Genomic DNA, 13517 nt, shown 5'->3' on the forward strand with positions numbered 1-13517 from the left:
CCAATCACCAGGACACAAACACCCTCAACAGGATACACGTTCACTTCCGGCTTAAACCAGCGAAAGCTCCAATCAATAGGACAAAAACACCCCCAACAAGATGCACGTTCACTTCGGGCTTAAACCAGCCAAAGCTCCAATCAACAGGACACAAACACCCTCGACAAGATGCACGTTCACTTCGGGCCTAAACTAGCTGAAGCTCCAATCACCAAGACACAAACACCCTCAACAAGATACACATTGGACTTAGTTTTAAAACAGGTGAAGCTCCAATCAACAAGACACAAACACTCTCAACAAGATAATGTTCAAGTTACAAGACCACACTTGTACATTCAGCTTATTAACATTTGAGGTCCGAGACTGTAGTGCAAATGGACCTTCCATAAGATTAGAATTCCAAAATCACCCCTAAAACCATGAATTTTCGTCACTTAGAACTTGAACTGGCTTCATCATGGCAGTTGTGAGGATCAGTATTTAGTCTTGGTTAATTTAAATGGTACGTGATTTCCTACTTGGAAATGACAGAGGTAGGATACGAATACACTGACCCATGAACCCGCCTTGCTTTCCCATTAGGAACTTCATGGGCATGGGGTGAGGAGGGGGCTGGAGAGTGAGGGGAATCAGAGCTTTGTCTCTTTCCCGTGGGAAGGCCTATGTTACAGATCAGAACAACAAGGCACTTACTTAGTTTAACCTGCTGGTATTTGTTGATCCCTGGCTTTTGTAGACTGGCGGGCTGAGTTTTAGGAGCAGAGGTGAGGCTGTTTCCAAGACTTTCTTTCAAAGGCTTTGTTTTCAGAATTAATTTCTCCCTTTTCCTTCAAAGTTAAAAGAAAGTTCTGTACACGTTGTTTACTAGCAGTTTTTCCAAGGGAATTGGAGTTCAGCATTTCAAAGGCCTTGTTTCCAGAATTTTTTTCTTTCCACCCCGCTTCCCCCAAGACAAGTTAGTTTTGTGCAATTTACTAGAGTTTTTTTTAATGCTTATTTACTTTTGAGAGAGAGAGAGAGAGAGAGAGAGAGAGCGCACACAAATGGAGGAGGGGCAGAGAGAAGAAGACATAGAATCCAAAGCAGACTCCAGGCTCTGAGCTGTCAGCACAGAGCCCAACGCAGGGCTGGAACCCATCAACCATGAGATCATGACATGAGGGGAAGTGTCAGACTCAACCGACTGAGCCAGGCACCCTTAAGGATATTTGAAGGTAGGTAGTGATAGGGCTGTGTGACGTCTCCTTTGCCAGTTTTTTCCAACTTCGGGTCTGCTGCTGTTTAAGTGAAGAGGGGCTCTGGCTGCTGCCGCGGGAGCATTACCCCCTCCTCACAGTCCAGGGGTCCTTCCAGGACGGTCAGCTTTGGGCTTCTGCTCAAGCCCGATCCCAGCCTCTGACTGCTTCCACCTTCACGTCCCCGTCAGTGTCGCCGCTGGCCCATTGTGTAGGGCTGGCCGAGGACTGCCTCCGCCCTACAGCCCCTCGGGGCTCCACCCATGCACCTGCCGCTGAGCCTGGCCTTGGGGGCCATAACTGGGTCCAGTCGCCCTCTGGTGAGTGGGGCTGTAGCTCCCAGCCACTCAGGCTGCAGCAGTTTCTGAGCCTTCTCCTTTCCCTTGGCCACTTTTAAGGAGGTAATGTTGTGTGCAGCCCCTCACCTCTGTGCTAATTGCTTGTACATGATGAGCTCCCACAGATGGTGGGAAAAGCAACCATGAGTTGATTTTGCTTTAAGCTTTAGGGACACAGGTACGGAGGTGTAGGAAGTGGGCGTATCAGGGCTGTGCAACCACGGGAGGCGGCTTTGTCCTGTTGGTTTAGGGAGGCTGCTATAGTCTGGAATAGGGGTTGGCAAACTATGGCCCCAGATTAGCCTGCCACCTGTTGTGAATTACTGGACCTCAATTACAGTTATTTGTGGGTTTACATTTTGTATCGCCAAAATTGGGTAGTTGTACTGGAGATGGTGTGGCTCTCAAAGCCCAAAATATTTGCTGTCTGACCCTTTGCAGTAAAAGTTTGGTCTTCAGTTTACTGAGAAGAAACATATGAATTTTGGTAGAGCCCTGAGAGATTCAGGAAACTTCCCTGCACCCCTTATACCTGTTCTGGGTGTGTGAGGTCTTCATGATGCTTATCCATTTACCAAGATAAATCTAAGTGCACTTAACTTTGCCTGGGTCTGACAGGCTAAGTGAGGTTCAGCATTGACGTGTGCCCCATTAATTCCCTCTGAGATGTTATGTCACTAGGAAGGGAAAGAACTAAAGATAGTGTAATATTAGAAACAATAAAATATTTGTGATTATTTGCATCTTTGTGAAGGTTTTGGGGTGTTACATTATTTGCTTTGGTGACATCTAGTTAGAGTAAAGCCAGTAAAAGCCGCTGACCACTCATCCTAACACATTTGTATCAGCACATCCTTCTAGGTGGCCCCAAGGTCAAGGAACCCAGCAGAGCTGCAGGCTACCACAGTGGTCAGTCCAGGGCAATCCTCAAAAGCCATGAGGATAGGAGAATGAGTCTGGTCTTCCTTCTCCTTAGGGTTTCTTCCCATCCATCCCCTGCTCCTGGTGGAATAGCCAAGGCAACAAGGAACGCACAACGCGTAGTTTATCTGCATAGTGTGATGTATCAGCAGGAGCATCACCAGGTCTGCTCTACCTAAGGCGTTCCTGGGCTTCCTTGTTCAGGATACCGTGTTTCCTTTATAACCCAAGGCTGTTCTCCTTGATTGCAGTGTACCCCTCAAACAAGGGTAAAGAAAGTTTTCTTGAAGCTTGAAAATAAGGCAAAAATATGGGACATCTTAAATTAACAGGCTCAACCAAGAATTATTGTTCATGAGATGTTCCTGTGTTTGACCTTGTGTTTTACCATTTATTAAAGCTCAGACATTGTAAAGTTACTTGCTAACTTGAGTTCTGCTTGATAGAAAACAAACCCCCCACAGATTATGGTTTTATTGCTCTGTAGAACAGTAACTAGTTTTGCATCTAGCCTAGCAGTCCTTTTTAAAGAATTTCTTTTGTTTTTGTTTTTTCCTGGAAATCTTATTGAAGCATTCTTTTTTAAAATACCTTTTATTGAGGGGGTACCCGGGAGGCTCAGTCGGTTGAGCATCTGACTTCGGCTCAGGTCATAATCTCCCATTTTGTGGGTTTGAGCCCCGTACTGGGCTCTGTGTTAACAGCTCCGAACCTAAAGCCTGCTTCAGATTATGTTTATCCCTCTCTCTCTGCCCCTCCCCTGCTCACTCTTTCCTTCTCAAAAATACACAAACATTAAAAAAAATACCTTTTGAGGATTATGTAGACCTGTTCCTCACATGCTCTACCACCTTACTGGCACATCCTTCTAGTGAAAGGCAGGCACAACTCTGTGATTTTAAGCTTCTTGTCCTTTAATGTACTCTGACCTCCCATTGGCCAAGGCAGATCAAATCAAACTCCAGGGCAATGAACTTCTCCAAAGGATGTGGAAATAAATATTACCCGAACAAGTATCTAACCTATTAAATGGTTAATTTTATGCATCAACTGAACTGGGCCATTCGATGCCTAGACAGATGGTTAAACATTTCTAGGGGTGTCTGTGAGGGCATTTCTAGAAGAAATTGAATGAGTAGAGTAAAGCTGATGGCCCTCCTCAGCATAGGTGGGCACCCTCTAATCCACTGAGGAGTTGAATAGAACAAAAAGGCAGAGGGTGGGAGAATTCTTTCTCTGCCTGATGGCTGAACTAAACATCAATCTTCTGTCCTCTGCCTTCAGACTCAGCTGAAATCTACCCCATCAGCTCTGTGGCTCACAGGCCTTTGAACTACATTACTGGTCTTCCTGGCTTCTCTAGCTTGTACGTGGAAGATTATGGAACTTCTCAGTCTCCTTAATTGCATGAACCAACATTATATATATTGGCTCTGTTTCTCTGGAGAACCGTGACTAATACACCTACTACAGTGAATGAACTGGAGAATTTCATGAGCAGAACCCATTGCAGGTTCTTAGAACAAATAAAAATGATCACGTGCTATACAAAATATAAAAGCATGCACACTGACTTCTCAGCAAAAGCAAATTGCACCCCCGTGAATGTGTATCTCAGACTTCATTGAGCATAATGGAGATAATGAGTAAATTCAACGAATCCAAACATGATTATGCCATAATCTTGTACTAGTACCCTGTAGAGAGTTTTTTATTAATGAATTCCAGTGGTTGCAACTTTGTAGGGAGTAAACAGATCTAGGTGAGGTGATAGAACTTTATATAAGACTAAGTTTAGACCCATTGCAAAAACATTAGGATGGAACAGAAAATTTGAAACAGAGGTAGGAGACTCTATAGCCTGGGAGCCAAATCTGGCCCACCCCCCAATTTTTGTAAATAAAGTTTTGTTGGAGCATAGTCATGGGCATTCATTCCTTTATGGTAGTCTGTGGCTGCTTTTGTGCTACAATGACAGGGTTGAATAGTTGGAACAGAGATCGCCGGGCCCATGAAGTCTAAAATAGTTTGTTTCTGGCTTTTTTGGTTTATTTATTTTGAGAGAGGGCATGAGAAAGGGGGAGCGACAGAGAGCGAGGGCGACAGAGGATTCGAAGTGGGTTCTGGGCTGTCAGCACAGAGCTGGACGTGGAGCTCAAACTCACGAACTGTGAGATCACGACCTGAGCTGAGGTCAGAAGTTTAACCGACTGAGTTTCCCAGGCACCCCGTCTCTGGCCTTTGACAGAAAATCTTTGTTGACCCTAATCTAGAAGCATGCCATGGGTATGATTTTTGCCTACTCTTGAGTTGCCTCTGGAGACCCCTACACAACCAGCAAGGTGACTGCAAGGGCAGCAGGACAGACCTTGCTAATCCCCCAGCCTGTGACAGGTGGAGCCTGCTGGGAGGTGTGGGGCAGGGTCTGCCAGAAGACCTATTGAGAGCTCCTCCCTCCCCCCCTCCTTCTCAGGTTTCTTAGAAAAATGTTTTCTGAAAGGAAGAATGTTCTGGGTATTACCATCCCTCAAGAATTGGAAAGGTTTACCTCTGTTATACACCTTGAGCTGAAAACAAGAGATATTTATGTGAAAATGTGAAAAACTCAATTTCAGCAGTAGCGACAGGCACATGCAATGTCAGTCTGCTCTCTCCCCACTGACATTGCCAGTATTAAAAATAGCTGCTCTGTTTGTCCTTCAGCCCTGTATTGAACTGGAGCCTCCGAGCTGAGTTCTCCTTAGCTTCACGCTTAATGAAGCATAATTTGTATTAATAGCAGCTATTAAATCTAGAGTACTTAATAGGAATTTAGAGTGGAGGCCCTGAGTCACTGAGCTCCTCCAGCATGGTCCCCAGAGAGCTGAGCTCAGGCCCAAATGCCGGTGGCAATGAATCTTGGGCCTGGTGAGGTGAAACAGCTGTGGTTGAGCAGGAGGAGGGCAGGACTCAAAATCTCCAGATTCAGCCTGGAGTTTGTCGTGTCCCAGGCCCTGCATTGGTCCCTTGGTGGTGTAACGGCTGTATTCTGGAAAAAAAGACAGTGCCGGTGCTGGAGAACGGGTGGACCTGGCAGTTTTATAGATGGGCATTCAGATGTCAGTTGTGTTGTGTGACCTGGCCCTGGTCCCCTAATCTCTTTGAGCTTCAGTATTTTTTTTTTTTTAGCCTGGGAAATGGTGGTAATTGAATGGGTGTAATAAAAGAAATGGGAGTTGCTATGAAGAATAATGAGGAAAGACACATAGAAATGAAGATTTGATGCTGGTTTTGTACCTCTCTGTTGTCGCATCCTTCTATAAAATCAGCTCAATTGTAGATGTAATTCAGAAGGACTTCTGTAGAGAATTACTATGGGAAACAAAATAGCTCCCTTTTATTTTCTTTAAAAATATATATTTTCTAAACGTTTATTTATTTTTGAGAGACGGAGACAGAGCGTGACCACAGGAGGGGTAAAGGAGGAGACACAGAATCTGAAGCAGACTCCAGCCTCTCAGCTGTCAGCACAGAGCCCCATGTGGGGCTCAAAGGCAAGATCATAACCTGAGCCGAAGTTGGACGCTTAACCGACTGAGCCACCCAGGCGCCTCCCTTTTATTTTCTTTTAGAAGTTTATTTATTTTGAGAGAGAGAAAGCACACAGGCAGGGAAGGGGTGGGGGAGGGGTAGAGAGAATCCTACCAGGCTCTGTGCTGACAGCCTTGGAGCCGGAGGAGGGGCTGCATGCCATAAACTGTGAGATCTCCATCTGAGCTGCAGTCAAGAGTTTTGGATGCTCGGCGCGCCTGGGTGGCTCAGTAGGTTAAGCATCTGACTTAGGCTCAGGTAATGATCTTACGGTTCGGGAGTGTGAGCCCCATATCAGGCTCTGTGCTGACACCTTGGAGCCTGGAGCCTGCTTAGGATTCTGTGTTTCCCTCTCTCTTCCTCTCTCCCATTTGTGCATGCTCTCTGTTTCTCAAAAATAAATAAACATTAAAAAAGTTTTGGATGCTTAACTGAGCCACCCAGGTGCCCCAATAGCTCTCTTTTAGACCTGCATTAGGAGTATTTCCTTACTTGTCCAGGCCTCCTTCCATTAACACACGTTGTATTTGCATTTTCCCTGTGTTGTAAATCCCTTCCTCAAATGTCTGTGTCTGTCCCCACCTGCCACCCCATGGGCTCCTTACAGGCATTGGGCAAAGAAAATATCTTTCTCACTGTGACTTGCCATCGCCTTGCCCAGGGGCTGGCACCAAGTACACGTGTGGTCATGAGGTTGCTGTGATCACTGTTATTTTATAATTAAGAAAATAATATTAAACACAGGGTCTAAATGTCTGTTTTAATATCATCCCCAGCTGCTTGTCCTTGGGCAAATCGCTTAGTCCGTCTGGACTTCAATTTCCACATCTGCAAAATGGGGTTAATAATAGTACAACCTCAAAGGTTGTTGAGAAGAATAAGCATAAAAATAAGGCACTTAGGCTGTGCTTGTGCCCTAGAGCTATTCTTACTAGAAGTGCCCCCTGGTTATTACTAGCAGAGCAGGAAAGGCGAGGCACAGTCCGTGCACAGGCTGTAGCTCCTTCTGACGTTTGCATACTCCATGTGAAAGGCCTTTTCTGTGCTGGCCTGTGGAACTGGTCCGTGTAGTGGAGGCCTGGCTCCACGCATGGCTTCTGCTCAGCGGTATCCTCCCTTTGGAAGATACTGTTTGAGGCAAGCCATTAAGCAATGCCCTGGGTCCTTTTAAACGCACCCAGGAGAAAATGGTTTCAACAATATCCAAAAGCCCTTCAAGGGGGAGGACAGCTCTTGTCTTGGACTCAGGCAGCCAGCAGGAAGAGTGGCAGTGAGGACCTGGCCAGATGCAGGCCTGAGCATCCTCACTGAGCGTGCATTTCCAAGGAAGTGGTGGTGGGAGAGGGGGAGAGAGTTTTTCCCTCTTTAGCAAACGGTGAGGAGCCCTGTTTCATGAACAAGCAGACGAGCTTGTAGACTGTCCAGAGTGGGAGCACAGAGCAGGGGGGTTCTACAGGTGATTATTCAATTCTGTGATGCTGGGTTGACTGCAGTGATTCAGTCCCGGAGGTGGGGCTCTTTGTTGGGCTCTGGACATGAAAACCAGAGCTCCCAGGGTATTTGCTCCTCTCTGTTGTACAGCTGTGTGTGCACTCTGACCTGGCGTTTCCCCAGGTCCAGGTATCACAGCCCTTGGGGCAAGAAAGGACTGGACGTTGGCAGAGTGGGAAACTGAGGAGTGACCTAAGGAGACTCGAGGTAGGGCAGTAACAGTACAGCTGGCTCACAAAGCCGGCCGTTTGCTTTCCTGAGCGAGGCACAGGGTGAAGCAGTGGAGAGAAACATGGAAACAGAGTCCCAATGCACCTGGCAGTGGACCCAGCTTTGGTGAAAATAATACAAGATGATGAACACAAAAGTAGGTAAAAAGTACATGTTTATTTAGAGGAAGAAAGACATTGCAGATTTTAAAAGCTGACAAAAACAGGCAAATAATAATGTGCTTGAATTAACAGCCAGATGCAGCTCTGGAAATTTTTTTACTAACCTATTTTGATTGCGTATTCTTTGATTGTCAATTCAGATGGGGACAATTTTGTAATGTTTTCTGTGAGGACAGAAAGGTGATTCAGTCTCCCCTCTTGCATAGTTTATCAGACATTGCTGTATGTTATTGGTAGTTTAGGAAAACATTTTTCATCCTCATGAATCATTAGAGTATGTCATGGAAATGTGAGGATTGTTGTAAATTTGGAAAACTTCTCTATGTCCAGTATATGGATCGTATTTCCTTCTGCTTATTTCTTGTTTGGTAGTGTTCTGATCCTCCATATATATATATATATATATATATATATATATATATATATATTTAATCTGTTAGTCCATGATCTGCACTTTTTGGATACCATGATGCCTTCCTTATCTTCATTTGGAACGTCAGCATTTCAATCTAGTGCGGTGTAAGAGCTTTAGACGTTTTGGGGCTCCTGAGTGGCTCAGTCAGATAAACATCTGACGTCAGCTCAGGTTATGATCTCATGGCTCATAGGTTTGAGCCCTGCATTGGGCTCCATGTGGACGGTGGGGAACCTGCTTGGGATTCTCTCTCTGTGCCCTTCCCTACTTGCGCGTGCATGTGCGCACACGTGTGCTCTTTCTCTCTCCAGCTGAAAAAAAAAAAAAGTTTAGACGTTTTGAGGCCTCTGCTAGTCTTTCAGTTGATATTTTTGGCTTCTGTTAGGATACTTCCTTTCTGTTGTATTTGAGTTTTGGAATGATCATTACTTCTCAAAAAATACACAAAATCTGTAATTAAGGAACACAAAGAAATCCAAATATATTTTTAAATGCTAGTACTTTGTATTTGCATAATTGTGAAATCAACTTATTTTTATACGATCTACATTGACTGTGTAGGAGTTTAGCCAGGCAAATTTCTTCAGGCCATTTTCCTGCATGCGTGGTAAATTTGTATGCAATTTTATCTGAAACTTCCAGATTTTTTAGAGGAGAAATTGTGTCAGATATACTAAGATATGCCCTGATACACGGGGACATTTAAATAAAGCTGTTTTCTACATAGACATGTTTTCTGTTTGTATTATTGCTGCAGGTTTGTGCCCTATAGCACAAGAATTATAAAATTTATTTTGTTACATTCCCATAACAAATAATTTTAAAATGTATGCCAACTTTATCATTGTATATACAACATTATTAGGTGTATTCTGAGAAGAGAGACATCTTTATCTAGGATAGCACTGCCTAGGAGAGGGTGGATAGGCAATGAAGCCTTTACTTATAATTGTAATCTTCCTGTGATGGTAAGAGTGTTTAAGAGACCAGCTCTGACTCCATGCATTTTGAACTTGGTTTCTCTTCCACCCCCAGGTGCTGTGGATCATGTTTATACATGTCATCTCTGGACTTGTGCCTTTGTACAAGATGCTGGAGGGATCAGCACAGTGGGCAGTAAGTGACCACCCAGCCCTTTTGTAAAATACCCACTAAACTGATTGCACAGCTGCTCCAATGCCACCTACAGGAAGGGAAATGACCCAGAGAGGAAGTCAGCTGGTGAATGATAGCATTATTAACTGATTATGTTCACATATCTTATTTTGGACAAATCATGTGACCATGAGAACACATTGTTGGGGCTGCTGTCAGGGTCTTGGGAAGGGGCTAGGCAAGTGAGGAGCATTGAGGAAAGCACCCTCAGCTTTGTTGGGGAATCCACCTCAGGTGCCCATAGGAGCTCATACAGGAGGGAAGGAGCAAGGGAGCCAGGCTAGGAGACAGGCCACGCAGGGTGATAAGATGGATCTGTGTCAGAGGGAAGCCAGGGCAGTGGAGAGTCAGAGAGGCAGGACCTAGCTCAGCAGAGAGGGCAGGGAAGGCATCCTTGAGGCTATGGTGTCCAAGCTGAAACCCAAATGGTGGCCAGTGCTTAGCTGGATAAAAAGACGAGAGAGGCATTTCAGGTAGAGGGCACATTGAGAGCAAGGGCCCAGAGGTATGGGTGTTTGCAGAGTACAGAGATACACAAGCAGTTTGGTATGGCTGGAATTCAGAGTGCCAGGAGAGGAGAAGAAAGAGATTCAAAAGAAAAGCAGAGGGGGGATGGCAAAGGACGTAGAGACCATGGTAAAGGGAGGATGGGCCCTGGGAGGTACTGGAAGATGCAGGTGTGATTTGCATTTAGAAGGCTCACTTGAAGCAGGGTGGAATTGGAGTGGGGAGAGACTAGGTTGGTGCGTAGCCTGTGGGAGAGTGGCTGCATATGAGTAGAGTAGTAGTTTTTTGTTTTTTGTTTTTTTAGGAAAAAAAATAAGGAGTGAGGGGGGAAAATACCTTTGGATGAGTGGGGATTTCCAAGGGTAACAACCCACGTGTTTGGGTTGATGGTGATGTCAAATGAGGGGACAGAGGAAGAGAAGCAGATAAGATGATGAGCTGCTTGAGGTTCTTAGAGTAAAGATGCCCCATGAAGGGTCTTCAAATACACCCACCGCACAGGTGAGGAATCTGCCCTAGTGATGACTTTTGTAAGTCAGTGAAGCCAGAAGCAGGCATGAGCTCCTCGAAGGAGTCAGTGGGAGGTGAGAGAATCAAGGGCATAGCACCAAACCCTGAAAACACTAATACTGAAGGCAGAGAAGAGAAGCGTTTGTAAGACACTGGGAAGAAAATGGTAAAGTGTAGGAGAAAGATCAGTCTCCAGGGAAGTTTTCCTGAATTTGGGCATGACCTGGAAAAGGAGAGGATGAGGCAGAGCTTGGGGAAAGCCAGATAACAGCAAGCATGTTTTCCTTTTTACAGTTCCACGTGATTTTCCACATTGGCAGCATCTGGTGATTGGAGGGGCCAACTACTTCCACCACTTGCATTCTCTTTTTATTTTTGTCTCAGAGGGACTACACAACCATAGTGTTCTCAGTACCTAAGGCAGACATTTCCTGAAACTAGCAGAGAATGTGAATAAATACAAAATGTTGAGGTTTTGCCTACAATGATCCTGTAGGTATCTCTATGGCCTAAAATGTGAATTTACTTTGCACATGCATTTGAATTTACTAATGACAATATTTAACTCTTGGAATAATAGTTTTGTGTTGTATTCTGTGTAGAGGGTATAGATACTCATTATCTCAGTTAATTAGAATAATGCTATGTAGTTTAACACAGCAGAAGTTTATTTCCCAGTCATAATTCCTATCTGGGATAGGGTCCGTTGGAGTTTGGCCCCCTAAGGCTATTCAGGGATCCAGGCTGACAGAAGGTACATCATCTTGAAGCTCCACCATTTGGAACACTTGGCTTCCTCAAGCACTGGACAGACAAAAAGAGAGCTGTTGTATCATGCCCTGGCTCTATAGTGCTTTGTCCCGGAAGGGCATGTATTGCTTTGATGACCAGCTCTTTGGCCCAGACAAGTCACACAACCCCATCTAACTGCCTAGGAGTTGGGATGTGGAGGAGTACATCCATATATGGTGGGCGGTGTATCTCTGCCACACCCAATATTGTATAAATCCAAAGTCCCCCAAACCAATGTAGGTCGGAAAATAGAAACAAAACAATAAGAAAATACCTTCCAATTAATATGAACAAGTATTCATGAAATACTTTCGTTGCAAATTGTCTAAACAAATACAAATGGAAATGCATCTGTATCATTTTACAATGTCTGGTTTCATTGGAAGCAATTTATTTTTTTAAAACCCTAGTAATTTAATTTAAATTTTGACATCATATTTGTAATATTAATTGTAATACCACATTGACATTCCACTTCTATATTTTCCAATATTAATTTAATTAAGAGTAACTAGAGGATTTTTTATTGTCATTTTTATATGAAAATAAGTATAGGAAATTCAGAAAATTACAGAAAAAAAGTTTTAGCTATTTTGCTTTTGTGGTAAAACCCAATCTTAGCATAATTTATATATGTCATGATATGTTTCTGTCTTTGCTTTCTGTAATAAGTGCACAAATACTACAGAGATAAAACACAGTCACTTATAAGAAATTGAGTTTCAACAAAAAATTCACCAACAGATTTTTTTTCTCATTCTAATTTATAAGGAAATTACTAGACTGTGAAATGTTAAATTTCCCAGTTTTATTATACAATACATTTTTATTTGGAAGGAAAAGCATTCAGTACCAAGTTCTATGTCTGGAATTCCTAATCATTTAGAGAAAACAAAGCTCATAGGTAAGATTTTTTTTTTTTTAAGAAAAGTTAGGTGATAGTTTCATTTACTTTTCTGGGCCCAGAATCTACCATTTCCAATATTGAAAGTGACACTTTGATCATTTTTAAAAAAGATTTTTGGCCTTATGTAAAGAGAACCCCCCCCCCCCCCACCAACCTTTGGGTCTCCTTTACTCACACACTCAGGAGACTTCTGATCACATGTGTGGGTTTTCTATACATCAAACAATTCTCTGTGACATTGGCTGGGTGTCCTGTAATTCATTTCAATTCGAATGTTTTTTTAATATCCATTTATTTTTGAGAGAGAGACAACGTGAGTGGGGGAGGGGCAGAGAGAGAGGGAGACACAGAACCTGAAGCAGGCTCCAGGATCTGAGGTGTCAGCACAGAGCCTGACACAGGGCTTGAACCCACGACCGTGAGATCATGACCGGAGCCAAAGTTGGATGCTTAACCGACTGAGCCACCCAGGTGCCCCTAATTCATTTCAATTCAGACACCATCTACTTGGAGTCAGAATCAGATCCCACATGCTGAGGGCTCAGTCCCATAAGACTGCCCAACTTCAGGTGCCAATCGCAAGTCCCAGGTTGTCACCTGTACTTCTGATTGGTTATAAATCAGGGTTCCTATAGCCCTCTCCTTGGGCTTGATAATTTGCTGGAATGGCTCATAGACTCTGGGAAACTGTTAGGTTTACAGGTTTATTAGAATATAAAAAGCATATAAATGAACAGCCAGATGAAGAGAGAGGGTGAGGCCTGGAAGGGTTCCGAGCACAGGAGCTCTTAGCCCTTTGGGATTGGAGTGTGCCACTCTCCTGCCATGCAGGTGTGTTTACCAACCCAGAAGCTCTTTGAACCCAGTATTGAGAATTTTATGGAGGATCACATAAGCTTGATTGACCATTAACTCAAATCTCCAGCCCCTCTCCCCTTCCCAGAGGATGGGGACTGGGGTGAAAATTCCAAGCTTCTAATCATTATTCGGTCTTTCTGGTGAGCAGCTCCCATCCAGGAGCCCACCAAGTTACCTAAGTAGAACAAAAGACTATCCTCTCACCCAGGAAATTCCGAGGGATTTAGGAGTCCTGTGTCAGGAACCAGGGTCCAAGACCGAATATTAGAACAAAACATGCTTTGGAAGTTCTTGGCTTCTCTCATCCCTGAAATGCAGTTAGATCAGCACCAAACCATTTTGCACACCTGGGAAATTGATCTGAATAATCTGCATAACTTGAGCCATAGAACTTGGCAGGTATGCAGTACAGAAAGGTGAGCT

General features: G+C 44.1%; 1 long non-coding RNA gene across 1 annotated transcript in view; it reads left to right on the plus strand.

Moving 5' to 3' along the window:
* The window catches only part of LOC125921276 (uncharacterized), a 12999-nt gene extending 1734 nt beyond the window's left edge, over positions 1 to 11265 (plus strand). Inside the window, exons 2-3 of the long non-coding RNA XR_007457366.1 lie at positions 9401 to 9481; positions 10832 to 11265. This is a non-coding gene — a long non-coding RNA (uncharacterized LOC125921276). The remainder of the gene's footprint in view (positions 1 to 9400; positions 9482 to 10831) is intronic.
* Positions 11266 to 13517: the final 2252 nt, after the last annotated feature.

The sequence above is a fragment of the Panthera uncia genome, chromosome C2 (genome assembly GCF_023721935.1).
Source record: "Panthera uncia isolate 11264 chromosome C2, Puncia_PCG_1.0, whole genome shotgun sequence".
Classification (NCBI taxonomy): Eukaryota; Metazoa; Chordata; class Mammalia; order Carnivora; family Felidae; genus Panthera; species Panthera uncia.